General features: G+C 56.8%; 1 pseudogene; it reads right to left on the bottom strand.

Moving 5' to 3' along the window:
- Positions 1-16,373: 16,373 nt before the first annotated feature.
- The window catches only part of LOC134154872 (DNA polymerase epsilon catalytic subunit A-like), a 78,962-nt pseudogene continuing 75,507 nt past the window's right edge, over positions 16,374-19,828 (bottom strand).

The following is a 19,828-nucleotide window of genomic DNA, read 5'->3' as shown; positions in this document are numbered from 1 at the left end:
GAAGCTGTGTAGCACATCCCTTGTTCCGCTCGCCACTTCCCTGAATCTTAGGCAAAGCCCATCTCAGCTGGCTTGTAGGCGTGCCTCCGTGCTCAGAAGCAGCCCCGTTGCAGGCAGGACAGTGCGAGATGTCTTCTGGGCACGCAGCATGCTGCTTCCCATGCCCGGGACAAACTGTGAGCAGGTGCCTCGCTTGCGCTTCAATCTGCCGAGACTTGGAGCTGGCCAGCGCGCACCTTCCCGCTGTGTGTGCTGCTGTCCGCAAACAGCCTCCAAACAAAGCAGGGCACTAAGGCAAGAGAAGTAAGCGCCCCAGGAGGGAATCTGCCTGCGAGGGAAGCTGTGCAGCACATCCCTTGTTCCGCTCGCCACTTCCCTCACTCTTAGGCAAAGCCCATCTCAGCTGGCTTGTAGGCGTGCCTCCGTGCTCAGAAGCAGCCCCGAGGAAGGCAGGACAGTGCGGGATGTCTTCTGGGCACGCAGCATGCTGCTTCCCATGCCCGGGACAAACTGTGAGCAGGTGCCTGGCTTGCGCTTCTATGTGCCGAGACTTGGAGCTGACCAGCGCGCACCTTCCCGCTGTGTGTGCTGCTGTCTGCAAACAGCCTCCAAACAAAGCAGGGCACTAAGGCATGAGAACTAAGAGCCCCAGGAGGGAATCTGCCTGCGAGGGAAGCTGTGCAGCACATCCCTTGTTCCGCTCGCCACTTCCCTGACTCTTAGGCAAAGCCCATCTCAGCTGGCTTGTAGGTGTGCCTCCGTGCTCAGAAGCAGCCCCGTGGCAGGCAGGACAGTGCGAGATGTCTTCTGGGCACGCAGCATGCTGCTTCCCATGCCCGGGACAAACCGCGAGCAGGTGCCTCGCTTGCGCTTCAATCTGCCGAGACTTGGAGCTGGCCAGCGCGCACCTTCCCGCTGTGTGTGCTGCTGTCCGCAAACAGCCTCCAAACAAAGCAGGGCGCTAAGGCAAGAGAACTAAGTGCCCCAGGAGGGAATCGGCCTGCAAGGGAAGCTGTGCAGCACATCCCTTGTTCCGCTCGCCACTTCCCTCACTCTTAGGCAAAGCCCATCTCAGCTTGCTTGTAGATGTGCCTCCGTGCTCAGAAGCAGCCCCGAGGAAGGCAGGACAGTGCGGGATGTCTTCTGGGCATGCAGCATGCTGCTTCCCATGCCCGGGACAAATTGCGAGCAGGTGCCTGGCTTGCGCTTCAATCTGCCGAGACTTGGAGCTGGCCAGCGCGCACCTTCTCGCTGTGTGTGCTGCTGTCCGCAAACAGCCTCCAAACAAAGCAGGGCACTAAGGCAGGAGAACTAAGAGCCCCAGGAGGGAATCTGCCTGCGAGGGAAGCTGTGCAGCACATCCCTTGTTCCGCTCGCCACTTCCCTGACTCTTAGGCAAAGCCCATCTCAGCTGGCTTGTAGGTGTGCCTCCGTGCTCAGAAGCAGCCCCGTGGCAGGCAGGACAGTGCGAGAAGTACTCTAGGCACGCAGCATGCTGCTTCCCATGCCCGCGACAAACTGCGAGCAGGTGCCTCGCTTGCGCTTCTATCTGCCTAGACTTGGAGCTGGCCAGCGCGCACCTTCCCGCTGTGTGTGCTGCTGTCCGCAAACAGCCTCCAAACAAAGCAGGGTGCAAAGGCAAGCGCTCTGCGCACTCCCAGGAGTGCTTCTGCCTGCCGAGGGCAGACACGCAGCCACTTCCCTGACTCTTAGGCAAAGTCTCCTCTCAGTTTGTTTTTAGGCGTTTCTCCGTACTGAGAAGTCACCCCACATCAGCCAGGATACAGCGGGAAGCATTCTGGGCACGCAGCGTGCTGCTTCCCATGCGCGGGGCAAACCGAGAGCGGGTACCTCACTCGCGCTTCTATCTGCCGAGACATAGAGGCGGACAAGCGGAAAGCTTCCTGCTGTGTGCGCTGCTGTCCGCAAACAGCCTCCAAACAAAGCAGGGCACTAAGGTAAGACAACAAAGCACCCCAGCAGGGAATCTGCCTGCGAGGGAACCTGTGCAGCACATCCCTTGTTCCGCTCGCCACTTTCCTCACTCTTAGGGAAAGCCTAACTCAGCATGCTTTCAGGCATGCCTCCGTGGTCACAATCTGCCCCGTGGCAGGCAGGAGAGAGCGGGATGTCTTCTGGGCACGCAGCGTGCTGCTTCCCATGCCCGGGACAAGCCGAGAGCAGGTGCCTCGCTTGCGCTTCTATCTGCCGAGACTTGGAGCTGGCCAGCGCACAGCTTCCCGCTGTGTGTGCTGCTGGACGCAAACAGCCTCCAAACAAAGCGGGATGCTACGGCAAGACAACTAAGTGCCCCAGCAGGTAATCTGCCTGCGAGGCAAGACGTGCAGCACACCCCTTTTTCGCTTGCCACTTCCCTCATTCTTAGGCAAAGCCCATCTCAGTGTGCTCTTAGGCGTGCCTCCGTACTCAGAAGCTACCCCGCAGGAGGCAGCATACAGCGGGAAGCATTCTGGGCACGCAGCATGCTGCTTCCCATGCGCGGGGCAAACTGAGAGCAAGTGCCTCCCTTGCGCTTTTATCTGCCGAGACGTAGAGGCGGACAAGCAGGAAGCTTCCCACTCTGCGTGCTGTTGGACGCAACCAGCCTCCAAACAAAGCAGGGCGTTAAGGTAGGAGAACTAAGCGCCCCAGCAGGTAATCTGCCTGCGAGGCAAGATTTGCAGCACACCCCTTGTTCCGCTCGCCACTTCCCTCACTCTTAGGCAAAGCCCATCTCAGCTGGCTTGTAGGCGTGCCTCCGTGCTCAGAAGCAGCCCCGTGGCAGGCAGGACAGTGTGAGAAGTACTCTGGGCACGCAGCATGCTGCTTCCCATGCCCGGGACAAACTGCGAGCAGGTGCCTCGCTTGCGATTCTATCTGCCAAGACTTGGAGCTGGCCAGCGCGCCCCTTCCCGCTGTGTGTGCTGCTGTCTGCAAACAGCCTCCAAACAAAGCAGGGCACTAAGGTAAGAGAAGTAAGCGCCCCAGGAGGGAATCTGCCTGCGAGGGAAGCTGTGCAGCACATCCCTTGTTCCGCTCGACACTTCCCTCACTCTTAGGCAAACCCCTCTCAGCTGGCTTGTAGGCGTGCCTCCGTGCTCAGAAGCAGCCCCGTGGCAGGCAGGACAGTGCGAGAAGTACTCTGGGCACGCAGCATGCTGCTTCCCATGCCCGGGACAAACTGCGAGCAGGTGCCTCGCTTGCGCTTCTATGTGCCGAGACTTGGAGCTGGCCAGCGCGCACCTTCCCGCTGTGTGTGCTGCTGTCTGCAAACAGCCTCCAAACAAAGCAGGGCACTAAGGCAAGAGAATTAAGCGCCCCAGGAGGGAATCTGCCTGCGAGGGAACCTGTGCAGCACATCCCTTATTCCGCTCGCCACTTCCCTGACTCTTAGGCAAAGCCCATCTCAGCTGGCTTGTAGGTGTGCCTCCGTGCTCAGAAGCAGCCCCACGGCAGGCAGGAGAGAGCGGGAAGCACTCTGGGCACGCAGCGTGCTTGTTTGCATGCTCGGCACAAACCGGGAGCAGGTGCCTCACTTGCGCTTCTATGTGCCGAGACTTGGAGCTGGCCAGCGCGCACCTTCCCGCTCTGTGTGCTGCTGTCCGCAAACAGCCGCAAAAGTAAGCAGGGCGCTAAGGCAAGCGCTCTGGGCACCCCAGGAGTGCTTCTGCCTGCCGAGGGTAGACACGCAGCCACTTCTCTGACTCTTAGGCAAAGTCTCCTCTCAGTTTGCTGTTGGGCATGCCGGTGTGTTCAGAAGCCACCCCGCATCAGCCAGCATACAGCGGGAAGCATTCTGAGCACGCGGAGTGCTGCTTCCCATGCGTGGGGCAAACCGAGAGCAAGTGCCTCCCTTGCGCTTCTGTCTGACGACACTTAGAGGCGCACAAGCACGAAGCTTCCCGCTGTGCGTGCTGCTGTCCGCAACCAGCCTCCAAACAAAGCAGGGCACTAAGGCAAGAGAACTAAGCGCCCCAGCAGGGAATCTGCCTGCGAGGGAAGCTGTGCAGCACGTCCCTTGTTCCGCTCGCCACTTCCCTGATGCTTAGGCAAAGTCCACCTCAACTGGCTTGTAGGTGTGCCTCCGTGCTCAGAAGCAGCCCCACGGCAGGCAGGAGAGAGCGGGAAGCATTCTGGGCACGCAGCGTGCTTGTTTGCATGCTCGGCACAAACCGGGAGCAGGTGCCTCACTTGCGCTTCTATGTGCCGAGACTTGGAGCTGGCCAGCGCGCACCTTCCCGCTGTGTGTGCTGCTGTCCGCAAACAGCCGCAAAAGCGCTAAGGCAAGCGCTCTGGGCACCCCAGGAGTGCTTCTGCCTGCCGAGGGCAGACACGCAGCCACTTCCCTGACTCTTAGGCAAAGTCTCCTCTCAGTTGGCTGTTGGGCATGCCGGTGTGTTCAGAAGCCACCCCGCATCAGCCAGCATACAGCGGGAAGCATTCTGGGCACGCGGAGTGCTGCTTCCCATGCGCGGGGCAAACCGAGAGCAAGTGCCTCCCTTGCGCTTCTGTCTGCCGACACTTAGAGGCGCACAAGAACGAAGCTTCCCGCTGTGCGTGCTGCTGTCCGCAACCAGCCTCCAAACAAAGCAGGGCACTAAGGCAAGAGAACTAAGCGCCCCAGCAGGGAATCTGCCTGCGAGGGAACATGTGCAGCACGTCCCTTGCTCCGCACGCCTCTTCCCTGACACTTAGGCAAAGCCCACCTCAGCAGGCTTGTAGGCCTGCCTCCGTGCTCAGAAGCAGCCCCACGGCAGGCAGGAGAGAGCGGGAAGCATTCTGGGCACGCAGCATGCTGCTTCCCATGCCCGGGACAAACTGTGAGCAGGTGCCTCGCTTGCGCTTCAATCTGCCGAGACTTGGAGCTGGCCAGCGCGCACCTTCCCGCTGTGTGTGCTGCTGTCCGCAAACAGCCTCCAAACAAAGCAGGGCACTAAGGTAAGACAACAAAGCACCCCAGCAGGGAATCTGCCTGCGAGGGAACCTGTGCAGCACATCCCTTGTTCCGCTCGCCACTTTCCTCACTCTTAGGGAAAGCCTAACTCAGCATGCTTTCAGGCATGCCTCCGTGGTCACAATCTGCCCCGTGGCAGGCAGGAGAGAGCGGGATGTCTTCTGGGCACGCAGCGTGCTGCTTCCCATGCCCGGGACAAGCCGAGAGCAGGTGCCTCGCTTGCGCTTCTATCTGCCGAGACTTGGAGCTGGCCAGCGCACAGCTTCCCGCTGTGTGTGCTGCTGGACGCAAACAGCCTCCAAACAAAGCGGGATGCTACGGCAAGACAACTAAGTGCCCCAGCAGGTAATCTGCCTGCGAGGCAAGACGTGCAGCACACCCCTTTTTCGCTTGCCACTTCCCTCATTCTTAGGCAAAGCCCATCTCAGTGTGCTCTTAGGCGTGCCTCCGTACTCAGAAGCTACCCCGCAGGAGGCAGCATACAGCGGGAAGCATTCTGGGCACGCAGCATGCTGCTTCCCATGCGCGGGGCAAACTGAGAGCAAGTGCCTCCCTTGCGCTTTTATCTGCCGAGACGTAGAGGCGGACAAGCAGGAAGCTTCCCACTCTGCGTGCTGTTGGACGCAACCAGCCTCCAAACAAAGCAGGGCGTTAAGGTAGGAGAACTAAGCGCCCCAGCAGGTAATCTGCCTGCGAGGCAAGATTTGCAGCACACCCCTTGTTCCGCTCGCCACTTCCCTCACTCTTAGGCAAAGCCCATCTCAGCTGGCTTGTAGGCGTGCCTCCGTGCTCAGAAGCAGCCCCGTGGCAGGCAGGACAGTGTGAGAAGTACTCTGGGCACGCAGCATGCTGCTTCCCATGCCCGGGACAAACTGCGAGCAGGTGCCTCGCTTGCGATTCTATCTGCCAAGACTTGGAGCTGGCCAGCGCGCCCCTTCCCGCTGTGTGTGCTGCTGTCTGCAAACAGCCTCCAAACAAAGCAGGGCACTAAGGTAAGAGAAGTAAGCGCCCCAGGAGGGAATCTGCCTGCGAGGGAAGCTGTGCAGCACATCCCTTGTTCCGCTCGACACTTCCCTCACTCTTAGGCAAACCCCTCTCAGCTGGCTTGTAGGCGTGCCTCCGTGCTCAGAAGCAGCCCCGTGGCAGGCAGGACAGTGCGAGAAGTACTCTGGGCACGCAGCATGCTGCTTCCCATGCCCGGGACAAACTGCGAGCAGGTGCCTCGCTTGCGCTTCTATGTGCCGAGACTTGGAGCTGGCCAGCGCGCACCTTCCCGCTGTGTGTGCTGCTGTCTGCAAACAGCCTCCAAACAAAGCAGGGCACTAAGGCAAGAGAATTAAGCGCCCCAGGAGGGAATCTGCCTGCGAGGGAACCTGTGCAGCACATCCCTTATTCCGCTCGCCACTTCCCTGACTCTTAGGCAAAGCCCATCTCAGCTGGCTTGTAGGTGTGCCTCCGTGCTCAGAAGCAGCCCCACGGCAGGCAGGAGAGAGCGGGAAGCACTCTGGGCACGCAGCGTGCTTGTTTGCATGCTCGGCACAAACCGGGAGCAGGTGCCTCACTTGCGCTTCTATGTGCCGAGACTTGGAGCTGGCCAGCGCGCACCTTCCCGCTCTGTGTGCTGCTGTCCGCAAACAGCCGCAAAAGTAAGCAGGGCGCTAAGGCAAGCGCTCTGGGCACCCCAGGAGTGCTTCTGCCTGCCGAGGGTAGACACGCAGCCACTTCTCTGACTCTTAGGCAAAGTCTCCTCTCAGTTTGCTGTTGGGCATGCCGGTGTGTTCAGAAGCCACCCCGCATCAGCCAGCATACAGCGGGAAGCATTCTGAGCACGCGGAGTGCTGCTTCCCATGCGTGGGGCAAACCGAGAGCAAGTGCCTCCCTTGCGCTTCTGTCTGACGACACTTAGAGGCGCACAAGCACGAAGCTTCCCGCTGTGCGTGCTGCTGTCCGCAACCAGCCTCCAAACAAAGCAGGGCACTAAGGCAAGAGAACTAAGCGCCCCAGCAGGGAATCTGCCTGCGAGGGAAGCTGTGCAGCACGTCCCTTGTTCCGCTCGCCACTTCCCTGATGCTTAGGCAAAGTCCACCTCAACTGGCTTGTAGGTGTGCCTCCGTGCTCAGAAGCAGCCCCACGGCAGGCAGGAGAGAGCGGGAAGCATTCTGGGCACGCAGCGTGCTTGTTTGCATGCTCGGCACAAACCGGGAGCAGGTGCCTCACTTGCGCTTCTATGTGCCGAGACTTGGAGCTGGCCAGCGCGCACCTTCCCGCTGTGTGTGCTGCTGTCCGCAAACAGCCGCAAAAGCGCTAAGGCAAGCGCTCTGGGCACCCCAGGAGTGCTTCTGCCTGCCGAGGGCAGACACGCAGCCACTTCCCTGACTCTTAGGCAAAGTCTCCTCTCAGTTGGCTGTTGGGCATGCCGGTGTGTTCAGAAGCCACCCCGCATCAGCCAGCATACAGCGGGAAGCATTCTGGGCACGCGGAGTGCTGCTTCCCATGCGCGGGGCAAACCGAGAGCAAGTGCCTCCCTTGCGCTTCTGTCTGCCGACACTTAGAGGCGCACAAGAACGAAGCTTCCCGCTGTGCGTGCTGCTGTCCGCAACCAGCCTCCAAACAAAGCAGGGCACTAAGGCAAGAGAACTAAGCGCCCCAGCAGGGAATCTGCCTGCGAGGGAACATGTGCAGCACGTCCCTTGCTCCGCTCGCCTCTTCCCTGACACTTAGGCAAAGCCCACCTCAGCAGGCTTGTAGGCCTGCCTCCGTGCTCAGAAGCAGCCCCACGGCAGGCAGGAGAGAGCGGGAAGCATTCTGGGCACGCAGCATGCTGCTTCCCATGCCCGGGACAAACTGTGAGCAGGTGCCTCGCTTGCGCTTCAATCTGCCGAGACTTGGAGCTGGCCAGCGCGCACCTTCCCGCTGTGTGTGCTGCTGTCCGCAAACAGCCTCCAAACAAAGCAGGGCACTAAGGTAAGACAACAAAGCACCCCAGCAGGGAATCTGCCTGCGAGGGAACCTGTGCAGCACATCCCTTGTTCCGCTCGCCACTTTCCTCACTCTTAGGGAAAGCCTAACTCAGCATGCTTTCAGGCATGCCTCCGTGGTCACAATCTGCCCCGTGGCAGGCAGGAGAGAGCGGGATGTCTTCTGGGCACGCAGCGTGCTGCTTCCCATGCCCGGGACAAGCCGAGAGCAGGTGCCTCGCTTGCGCTTCTATCTGCCGAGACTTGGAGCTGGCCAGCGCACAGCTTCCCGCTGTGTGTGCTGCTGGACGCAAACAGCCTCCAAACAAAGCGGGATGCTACGGCAAGACAACTAAGTGCCCCAGCAGGTAATCTGCCTGCGAGGCAAGACGTGCAGCACACCCCTTTTTCGCTTGCCACTTCCCTCATTCTTAGGCAAAGCCCATCTCAGTGTGCTCTTAGGCGTGCCTCCGTACTCAGAAGCTACCCCGCAGGAGGCAGCATACAGCGGGAAGCATTCTGGGCACGCAGCATGCTGCTTCCCATGCGCGGGGCAAACTGAGAGCAAGTGCCTCCCTTGCGCTTTTATCTGCCGAGACGTAGAGGCGGACAAGCAGGAAGCTTCCCACTCTGCGTGCTGTTGGACGCAACCAGCCTCCAAACAAAGCAGGGCGTTAAGGTAGGAGAACTAAGCGCCCCAGCAGGTAATCTGCCTGCGAGGCAAGATTTGCAGCACACCCCTTGTTCCGCTCGCCACTTCCCTCACTCTTAGGCAAAGCCCATCTCAGCTGGCTTGTAGGCGTGCCTCCGTGCTCAGAAGCAGCCCCGTGGCAGGCAGGACAGTGTGAGAAGTACTCTGGGCACGCAGCATGCTGCTTCCCATGCCCGGGACAAACTGCGAGCAGGTGCCTCGCTTGCGATTCTATCTGCCAAGACTTGGAGCTGGCCAGCGCGCCCCTTCCCGCTGTGTGTGCTGCTGTCTGCAAACAGCCTCCAAACAAAGCAGGGCACTAAGGTAAGAGAAGTAAGCGCCCCAGGAGGGAATCTGCCTGCGAGGGAAGCTGTGCAGCACATCCCTTGTTCCGCTCGACACTTCCCTCACTCTTAGGCAAACCCCTCTCAGCTGGCTTGTAGGCGTGCCTCCGTGCTCAGAAGCAGCCCCGTGGCAGGCAGGACAGTGCGAGAAGTACTCTGGGCACGCAGCATGCTGCTTCCCATGCCCGGGACAAACTGCGAGCAGGTGCCTCGCTTGCGCTTCTATGTGCCGAGACTTGGAGCTGGCCAGCGCGCACCTTCCCGCTGTGTGTGCTGCTGTCTGCAAACAGCCTCCAAACAAAGCAGGGCACTAAGGCAAGAGAATTAAGCGCCCCAGGAGGGAATCTGCCTGCGAGGGAACCTGTGCAGCACATCCCTTATTCCGCTCGCCACTTCCCTGACTCTTAGGCAAAGCCCATCTCAGCTGGCTTGTAGGTGTGCCTCCGTGCTCAGAAGCAGCCCCACGGCAGGCAGGAGAGAGCGGGAAGCACTCTGGGCACGCAGCGTGCTTGTTTGCATGCTCGGCACAAACCGGGAGCAGGTGCCTCACTTGCGCTTCTATGTGCCGAGACTTGGAGCTGGCCAGCGCGCACCTTCCCGCTCTGTGTGCTGCTGTCCGCAAACAGCCGCAAAAGCGCTAAGGCAAGCGCTCTGGGCACCCCAGGAGTGCTTCTGCCTGCCGAGGGCAGACACGCAGCCACTTCCCTGACTCTTAGGCAAAGTCTCCTCTCAGTTGGCTGTTGGGCATGCCGGTGTGTTCAGAAGCCACCCCGCATCAGCCAGCATACAGCGGGAAGCATTCTGGGCACGCGGAGTGCTGCTTCCCATGCGCGGGGCAAACCGAGAGCAAGTGCCTCCCTTGCGCTTCTGTCTGCCGACACTTAGAGGCGCACAAGCACGAAGCTTCCCGCTGTGCGTGCTGCTGTCCGCAAACAGCCTCCAAACAAAGCAGGGCACTAAGGCAAGAGAACTAAGCGCCCCAGCAGGGAATCTGCCTGCGAGGGAACATGTGCAGCACGTCCCTTGCTCCGCTCGCCTCTTCCCTGACACTTAGGCAAAGCCCACCTCAGCAGGCTTGTAGGCCTGCCTCCGTGCTCAGAAGCAGCCCCACGGCAGGCAGGAGAGAGCGGGAAGCATTCTGGGCACGCAGAGTGCTTGTTTGCATGCTCGGCAGAAACCGAGAGCGGGTGCCTCACTCACGCTTCTATCTGCCGAGACTTAGAGGCGGACAACCGGGAAGCTTCTCGGTGTGCGTGCTCCTGTCCACATACAGCCTCCATACAACGCAGGGCGCTAAGGCAAGAGAACTAAGCGCCCCAGGAATGAATCTGTCTGCGAGGCTAGATGTGCGGCACATCCCTTGTTTCGCCCTGCCACATGCATTCTCATGTAGAATGATGTAGAGGTGTGCAAATATGCATTTTCACATGCACGTACACAGAGGGTTGCACACACACAGACACACTGGGACACTGCACACAGGTTCACACCTGTGCTCATACCAGCACATACACAGGCCTATTCACACAGGGACATGCAAGCTGTGACTTTGCACTGCTGAGGAAAGCACCCCCTGGCAGCACTTTGCTGAATCTGGAGCTGGTTCTGCAGGCAGCACACAGGGCAGAGCTGCTGTGCCATGTACCCAACAGGCTTGAGCCAACCTTTGCTCTTTGGAAACGACCAAATCCTGTTGAGAATGGCAGTGGCAGGGAAAAACTCCAGCGCTGTGTCCTCACACCAGGGTCACCACTATCCCCAAATCACCTGCCTCCTGAAAGCTCCGATCTGCTTCAGTGCAAGAGCAAGAAGCATTGTGCCTTCAAAGTCATTTCTCCACGGGTTCTTGCTGCTTTTGATCACAGATTGCTGAAAGCCTGAGGTGGGCAGGAGGTTTGCAGGCCTCTAGTCCACCCCTCTGCTCTAGGCAGGGCTAACTCCACGTAAAGCAGGCTGCTCGGGATCTTTTCCAGCTATGTTTTGAACCTGCTTGCCAGGGCAGCTTCTCTTGTCTCTGTTGGGAGAGTGAGAAGGTGATTTCAGCTAAAGCCATAGTGCTCCAAGAGGTAGGCACAGTGTGTCTGTCCTGCCCTGATGGTTATCTCCCAGTCCCCTCTCCCATTGCTCCAGTCCCTTCATATCCTGCTGTTAAGACCACGTTTCTTGTACGCCCCTGACTGGGACTCTTGCAGTGGTGTTGTCCCTGAGCCTTGTCTCATTTTTCTGCCCCAGGACAGAGTCAGTGCGGAGCTGTACAAACCTGGACGTGATGTTGGTGCCTGTAGCTCTCCTCTGCCGCTACCAGTTTGTGGCAGGGATCCCCCTGCCTGCCTTGGCTTGGGCACTGTTTGGGGGCTGCTGAGTGAGGGATCATGGGAGGGGAGATGTGTGGAGACTGAGCGGAGCTTGCTGGCGGATGCAGAGACGTGGGGAATCCTAGTGAGCACAGCTGCCCCTGGCTCAGTTCCTGTGCAAGGAAATGGAGAAGAGGGTTGACTGTCTACTCCGGAGGACACACCAAGGAAAGCCATGCTAGAGTAGGGCCACCGCAGGCATGCTTAACAGCGGCTTACCCCAGGCAGCTTGCAAGGGCTGGCACTTATGCAGAGATGGGGAAGCACATGGGGTGCCCCATCCCCTCTGCAGCCACAGCGTAGGACTACCAGGTGCATGTCCTGTTCTCACCATGTCCCCCATGACCCTGCAGGGGCTAACAGTTTGCAGTGCTGTATGCAGCTGCGACCATGACTGCACCCCTGGCGACATGGACATGTTGGGCCACAGAGAGCTGGGCATGTGCAGGGACAAGTGATCTGTGCAGCACTGCACACTGGGCAGGATCCCATTTGCCAGGAAGTTCAGCGTTGTGTGTTCGTCCTCACAGGGCAGAAGACAGGGCGCTGCGTGCCCAATGCTGGCGGCACCGAGAAGAGCTCTGAAATGCTGGCTTGGTGTCCAGCGGAGGAAGCGAGTGTCGGGCATGGGCGCCAAAGATGGGTCGTGGCCCTGGGGAGGAGAGTCCTCTGCTAGGATGGAACAGGCACCAAAAGGCTGGCCCATCTTCGAGGTCCCGTTGGACACCAGGGGATGCTCTGGGCGGGACACCTCTGAGGGTGCTCTTGAGAGGTTTGGCCCCTTCAGCAACAGGCCATGGCCTAGGGAGGCGGTGCCAACGCACAGGGATGGCCTTGCACAGGCCATGCCAACAATCACCATTTTGGTCCCGAAGCCATAGTGCTCAGGTATCTCCACAGTGAGTCCCTGGCGAAGATGGCACCACAGTTCACCATCATTATCAAGAGGAACATCCACTTCCCCTGCTTTGGCTTCTCCAAGGATGTCCATGTGGAAGAGATCAGTGTGGGGCCTAGGGATGGAGCAAGTAGATCAGTGGGTACCCAGGCTGCTGTGTGTGTACAGGGTATAGAACAAAGTGGTGAGCAATATAGGTGATGCTAAGCAGCTGAGTGCAGGTCAGGCCCTGCTGCTGGGACCAGGACAGCTTTGCTGCAGCAGCAGTGCTTTGTAGTCAGGTCTTTGGCATAGTGGGGAGAAGGGGGTCACCCTTGCCCTGCACTTGCATGTGTGTTATCTGAGTGTGTGTGTGGAGTGCAGCCAGATGCCTTCCTGAAAGTGCAATGGCGGATGGCACAGCCATTTCCCCTAAAAATTAGGTACCAGAGGAATGAGTGTTCACTGACAGCAGGAAGATGTGGTTGAAATACGTGGACAAGCCTGAAGGATGGAGAGGCAGGAGTGGAGCTGTGCAGGAGCAGTGCCATTTGGCAGCTGGAGGAGATGCTGGCTTTTCACAGGGGATCCCTGTTCCTAGGTTGCTCCCAGAATGACAGAGGTTGGAAGCACCTCTGGAGATTGCCTAGTTCAACAGCTGCTTAAAGCGGGGTCACCTAGAACAGGATGCTCAAGGCCAAGCCAACTCGGGTTTTTGGTATCTCCGAGGATAGAGACTCTCTAACCTCTCTGGGCAACCTGGTGCAGTGTTTGATCACCCTCACTGTAAAAAAAAATGTTTGTTCTTAAGTTCAGACACAATTACTGTATTTCAGTTTATGCCCATTGCCTCTCATATGATCACGGGGCACTGAGAAGAGCCTGGCTCCATCTTCTTTACTCTTACCCATCAGGTATTTGTACACATTGATAAGATGCCCCTGAGCCTTCTCTTCTCCAGACTTAACAGTCCCATTTCTCTCAGCCTCTCCTTACATGAGAGATGCTTCTAGTCCCTTCGTCATCACTGCTGGACTTGCTCCAGTAGGTCCATGTCTTTCTTGTACTGGTGAGACCACACCCATACACAGTAATCCAGCTGTGGCTTCACCCAGTGCTGAGGAGCGGGCAGTAATCACCTCCCTCAACCTGCTGGGACAGGACATTTTTTGGTGCTCAGCTGCTGTCTCTGTGATATGGAGTTCTCAACCCTTACTCTATCTATCTATCCTTCACTCTTGCTTGCCCCTGCCTCCACTGAGGAAGGTGGTGATGATGAGGATGGTAATTATTGAGCAAGAAGGAGCAGGAATGCTCACACTGGTTCATAGATATGGGGCATGTGGCCTTGCAAAGGGAGCAGTTGAAGTCTTTGGGAACAAGAATCCCTTTGAAAATGCCAGCATCTCGCCAGGTAACTACCCCAGAGTTCCTCCTCTTCCTGCTCTCCACCCTCCTGCTGTGCAGGCCATCCCTTAGTCAGTCATGTGCATTTCTGAGTGCCTGCATACATCCACGTCTGGTATGTAGTTCTAGGAAATCCCTTCACTGTTCATCAGCTGGGACCATCAGTGATGGCATGGATATCAACGAGCAGAGTTGGGGTTTAATGTTTCGTTTGGGTGCTTCAAGATATTAGGAAGAAAATTGAGGCGTATTGGTGTGCTGCTCTATGCCATGGTTCTGGCTTTATCTCCCCAAGAACAACATTCAAGCTGCTGAGAGCAGTTACTTGAAAAGCTGCACCTTCAACACCACCTCTGCCCTTTACTGCCCCATCTTCGTGGAGCAGACGGGAGAGAACTCAATGGAGCTGGCAGAGAAGGTGTCATGTCCTGGGAGGATGGTCCTCCCAGAGGGCCCAAGGTCTTGCTGGCTGGGCACAGGGCGTTCCCTCAGCATCTGCTCTAGTGCTTGGCTCCATGGGATCATCACTCACACACTGACACTGTTGAGACTCAGAGGCAGCTGGAGGCAGGTCCCTGGCCCTGCTGCCCTGCCAGTATGCTGCAGGGGCTAGCTGGGATGGGCTGAGGGCAGTGGCAGCTTAGCCAGCCTCAACAGCTCGGAGCACAGCACATTCACTGCAGCCCCTGAGCAGTCCTTTCTGCCCACCTTGTGCATGCAGAGCCCTGCAAGGCTCCCAGGCCCAGGGTCTCTCTTACGAGGCCCCTGTGCAGAGGCTGGAGAGCAGGAGGCCAGCTGGCAGCAAAACATAGATTGCAGGTGTGCCTGTATCACTGCCAGGACTGGCAGGTTTGCTCGCCCAGTGGTGGGGACTCATTCACACACTTTGGGAAATACCATGACATTGCCAGGGGAGGGCAGTGCACCCAGCATTTGGTCTCCAGCCCCATCCAGCCCTGCTGCCTCTGCTGCCTTTTTGGGCAGTCCCCCCCCAACCCCTGCCAGCATGGTGCATGGACCTCTGCCAACACCAACCCTGTCCTGAGGCTGCAGCTCTCTGAGCCTATGCCCAAAAGCAATTCACAGCAGGTACCTGGCAGTAACTCACCCAGGCATAATCTGATTATTTTCTGGCTCTCAGGTTACAGCAGCTCAGCTCAGCACATCCTCCCCCAGCATAGCTCAGCCCAGGCAGAAGTTTGGGGGAAAGGGGTCTTGTCACACCAAGCAAGGGAAGACCCCAAGCCATGTCTTGAAGGCTCTCCCACAGGCTGGAGGGTGGGGATGCAGATGGAAGACATGCCAGGGGTACAGGCAGGGGACTTCTGGTGCACCAAAACCTCCTCTTGCTCCCCTTGCTGGGCTGGGGAGCATCTTCCCCATTTGACTTGGGGTGCAATTGCTCACAGGAACAAGGTAGCACCATTGCAAGAGGAGTCTACTTTGTCCTCATTCCAAGAAGAGGACCTGGCTTCTCTATGACCAAAGAGCAACTCCGAGCAGGCAAACTTATGGGAAGGGCTTGGGGGAAGGAGCCAGCCTCTCACTGCAGAGCAGCAGGATGAAGGCAAGTGCCTGCCCCCACCTCCAGCAGCTCATTGCCCTGAGGAGAGCAGGAGCAATGATGCAGGGCTGAGAGGAGCTGCCTGGCGCAAGTTGAAGCCACTGGAGGCTCCGTTGGACCAAACCTTAACTCAATTGCACAACGCAGTGATTGCATTAGGGCCAGTTTTCTCTGCCCCTCCAGGCCAGCTCATTTCCTCCAACTCTAATATCAAGAAAACAAACACACAGGTACAGCCCCCTCAACCCCCCTTTCAGGAGTACTAGATGGAGGGAGGGCATAGTGAAGGACAGGACCACTTGCCCCATAACCCAACGTTAATAGAAATACTAATAGAAACAGGTATATTATAGAAGTGAAAAAAACAAAGCTCAGAAAAATATTTTCAATACAGGTGTGTGTGGAGGGCATTGAATAAATATATATATATACATATATATAAAAGGAAGTGGCAGAAGTAGCTGAACACACAGTGTTTCAAAATGCCCAGAAAATTAACTGGAATCTAGTAATCTTGGCTCCCCTCATGCTTTTTCAGGCTTCTGCAAGCAGGAGTAGATTTAAAGGACCAGGAGGTCAGGCTTCAGCTAAGCACTGGCCTCCTGGGTTTCATCACACCTGTGCTGGGATTTCAGTGAGCAGCCCCCCCACCCTATGATTCACTGCTGTCAACCTGAAGCTTTAGCACCCAAGTGGGACAGATCCCTTGCTCCCCTTCCAGCCCAACAAGAAGAGTCTGGCTTTCTCCTCCCTCTAGAAATCCTGCCCCATGGCTCAGAGAATGTTCGTTTCCAGGGTGCCTACAGCTCCCTGCTGTGGGCCATAGCACATGCTCCTCTATCCATAAGCCAGACGCACTGTCTGTGACACATTTAATTGTATAAAACTCCACATTAAAACCACAGAGATTCATGCACACAGGGTGCTGCCTACAGCACAAACTCCCATCCCAAACTGGGCTTCTGCAGGGCTCTGGCAAATGCCCCCCCTTCCCCCATAGAGAGCAGTTCCAGCCCCTAGGCACCTTCTTAATTCCCCCAGTACAGCACCAGGCTGTGACCAGGATTGCCTCAGCACCTCTTAGCGCCCCCACACAGTGCAAGATGGATATGTGGCTTCTCCGAGATCTATCACAGAGCACAAATGCTCTTCAGCAGAGGTGAGAGCAAGTACCCAGAGCTGACACAGCAACAAAAAAAGACAGGAGGGCAAGTTCATCACATCACTACTGGAGCTGGCAGTTTGTATGGAGCAGCCACTCAATAGTTTCCAGCAGATAGGCCACACTGTAGTGCCAAGCAATGCTCTGGAAGATGTTGATGTGCTCCATGAAGAGCTGAGGGGGAAGATACTAGTGAGGGAGGGCTGCCCAGCACACCTCATGCACGAGCCAGGGAAGATGGAAGCTGGAGGGGACAGGGGGGAGAAGGCCAGGCCAGAAGAAGCTCTGCAAGCTGGTCAGGCAGGACAGCCTGGGTTGAGCACAAAGCAACGAATAAACAGCCAGAAAGCACACAGAGAAGAACTTGTGCCAGATGGGCCAAAAGGGACAAGTTATCACTGGGTTTTTCACTGGCTATTACAGAGGAGCTGCTGGCAGGAGGCTGGACCTGGTGGCAGGATGCACACATACCTGGGAAGAAATGGTGAGGGCAAAATCTCCAGCACAACTGCAGTACACAGGCATAGGTGTCTCCTTCACACCATGACACTTCTTGCACACCTAGAGGCAAAGGAGTTTTAGCTGGGATAGCAGACAAGGCTGAGCAGCTCAGTCCTTTGACAGGGCTCTCTGGGGACACACCACTGACATCAGGTCAATGGGTCAAGCCTCAGCCAGCCAGCAAAAGGCTGCAGCTATGTGCTGAGAAGAAGTGGAGAGCGCTCGAGCCAAACTCTACTCATCATATCCCCACTGCATCACATCAGTCAGAGAAGTAAGGTTGGGCTGGTCAGTTTACAAGGAGCAGAGAGCAGCTTCAGCCCTCCTGCTGCAGCCTGCCACATCAAGGGCAGGCTCCCGCAGCACGGCAGCCCAGCACTCATCAAGTCCTGCAGCAGGAAGGCCATTAGCTTCTTCTGCAGCGCTTCCACCAGTGCCATTTCAATGGAATCCGAGTCATACTGGGCCTGGCAGTTGGAGCATACCCAACTGGGCAGCACTGACCCATCCGAGGGGTAGAGAGAAGGGAGATGAACACAAGTGTGACTCTTCCCAAGAGAAAGCATGGTGCAGCCTCAGCCCTCGCAGCCTAACAAGAGCATTCTGAGAGCCCCGAGTGCCAGGACGCCATAACCAATTTCAGGAGGGGATAAAGCATCAGCCAAAGCACCAGCACACCTCAAACTGTCACAGGCAGCTAGGAAAGGGGATGAGCAGAAAATAACCTTGAAGGGAGGTTTATCGCTGTCATGGAACCAAGCAGACCTTCAAAGCAAAAGGACTGAGAGAGAGAGAAAGACAGACAACATGTGAGTGAATGACAGGCCGAGAGCACAACCATGCTAGGGCCTCTGGTGTCCCCAAGAGGGGCTTCATGAATGCAGCCAGGGCAAAGGGGATTTCCTGGGAAAGGAAGGCTGTACCTGCGAGAGGGCAGGGTCCTCGCACAAGTCCTAGTCCCTGCAAAAATTGCAGTTCCTGCAGATGACTTCAGGGAGCATATAGGAGCAGCAAGGGTCCCGAAACTGGGCTTCTTCTGAGAACTCACCCACCTCAATGAGGCGCAGCAGGTCCCGGCGCAGTTTGTTTACTTGGTTAGTTATACTGGCATCCAGGGACAACACCTACAGGAGAAAGTGTTAGGTAAGGCCACCAGCAGAGAAGATGGTCCTCACAGCGACTCACTCTGATGCGAGTGCTAGCTGGGCAAAACAAACTGATTGTAGAATTGCAACAAATTCTTAAAAAAAAAAAGAAAAGGCCCACCCCACTAACCTTGCAGACATATTTGATGAACTCTAGAGGTGGGTTGTTGAGTGGCAAGTAGGAGCCAGGTAGCACTGGGAACATGTCTGAGGGCTCAGTGGCATTATGGGAACCAGCCATCTTCTTCTGGATCTTCTGAGTGATGGTGAAGAAGCACTGCATGAGCTCGTTGGCCACGTAATACTGTGAGAAAGTGATCATGCCTGGAGAGGAGGAGCAGAGAGAGCTCTTCAGCCATATGGAAGCATATGCGGACAGCAAGGTGGGCAGCTCTCTTCCTGCTGCAGGACTGGCCCAGTAGTGCTGCACACAGCTCTCCCATGGCTAACTGTGGCTAACCGTACTCACCAGGCATGGCTCCCGTCTCTCCCAATGCCTCCTGGGACACCTGGCTCGTGGCCCTCCTCTTGATGGGAGCGCTCCGAGGGGCATTCCGCCGCAGCTCCTCCTTCATGCTGTGGTACACAGCCACAATGTAGGCTGCAGAGACATGTAAGAAAAGCTCCAGATGCAGTCCACGATGAGAGAGTGGCACAAGCGCGACTGTGCTTGTCGACTCTCCTGGGGCACCAATGACTAATCAGGAACTAGTGACATTTTCCCCCTCCCTGAGAGAGTTCACACTGGCGCTGAAACCACTCAAACAATGATATTTACAGACGCGGAGGTGGTTCCTTCTGTACCACATCCGGCACAGTGCAATCTTTGACTGTAAGGGGTTCTTTGGATCACCATCAGAACCTTCTCAGTAGCACAGAGAGCTTCAAGAAGCTGTGGGGAATGCTGTGGATATGGCTTGGGCAGCAGTAGGGTGCAGATAGCTCTAATCACCAGAGGTAACATTCAAAGTAGGACCAGGCGAGCAGCAGACTGCACTCACCCAACACAATCCTGAGGAAGCCGTTCTGACAGGAGGCAGCCTGGCGGAGAAACTGCACAATATTCCAACTATTCTCTAGCAACTCCTCCACATTTGCTTCTCCATCCTCCTCCTCTTCTTCCTTGTCCTCCTCTTCCTCACTGTCCTCATCCAATACTTGACTCTTGCTAGTGTCCTGCTGGAATGGAGCACAAGCCATGCCCAGGCTTTCGGTTGGTGATGTTGTAGCAGTTCCCTATATCCAAACCAATAGCTCCCTGCTCAACTCAACCCACTGCACCCCTGTCTCTGCAGGACTGAGCACTTCCCATCTCTTACCTCCCCAGAGTGGACGCTAGAATGCGCTCTTCCCTTGATACCTTCGTACTTTGCTGGATCCATCCAGAGCAGGAATTCCCAGCAGCGGCAGAAGGAAATAGTCAGAGAGTGAAAGATCTCCTTTGAGTGGATGCTGGAGGGAAGAGACTGCAGTCACACACAATGTTGGCATCTTCCCTAGCTAATAACCTTCTCCATGGGAGGTAATGAGGAGCAGGTGATGTTAGCAAGAGAGCAGTTCACTTCTCACATCCAACCATGCTTCAGCAAATGGACTCAGTACAAAAGGCTGCAGAGCAGTCATTAGCAGAACTAAGGGCTGCAGAGGAATCATACCCACGCTTCAACTGCCTCTTGTGTCAAGACGCCTGTCTTAGGAGCCTACACATCATAGCTGGGATGCTGAGAGCTGCCAGAGTATAAGAGACTGGGCAGAGCGCAACTGCTCACATTCTCCTGAAGGTCTCTTTAGATTGAATCGTACAGATATTTTTGGAATATTGCCCCATACAGCACCGTTAAGGGACAGATCCCTACTCTGGGCATGATGGTG

Source organism: Rhea pennata, unplaced genomic scaffold (assembly GCF_028389875.1).
Source record: "Rhea pennata isolate bPtePen1 unplaced genomic scaffold, bPtePen1.pri scaffold_47, whole genome shotgun sequence".
NCBI classification, from domain to species: domain Eukaryota; kingdom Metazoa; phylum Chordata; class Aves; order Rheiformes; family Rheidae; genus Rhea; species Rhea pennata.
The sequence above is the reverse complement of the archived record's forward strand: the minus strand, read 5'-3'. Positions and strand labels throughout refer to the sequence as shown.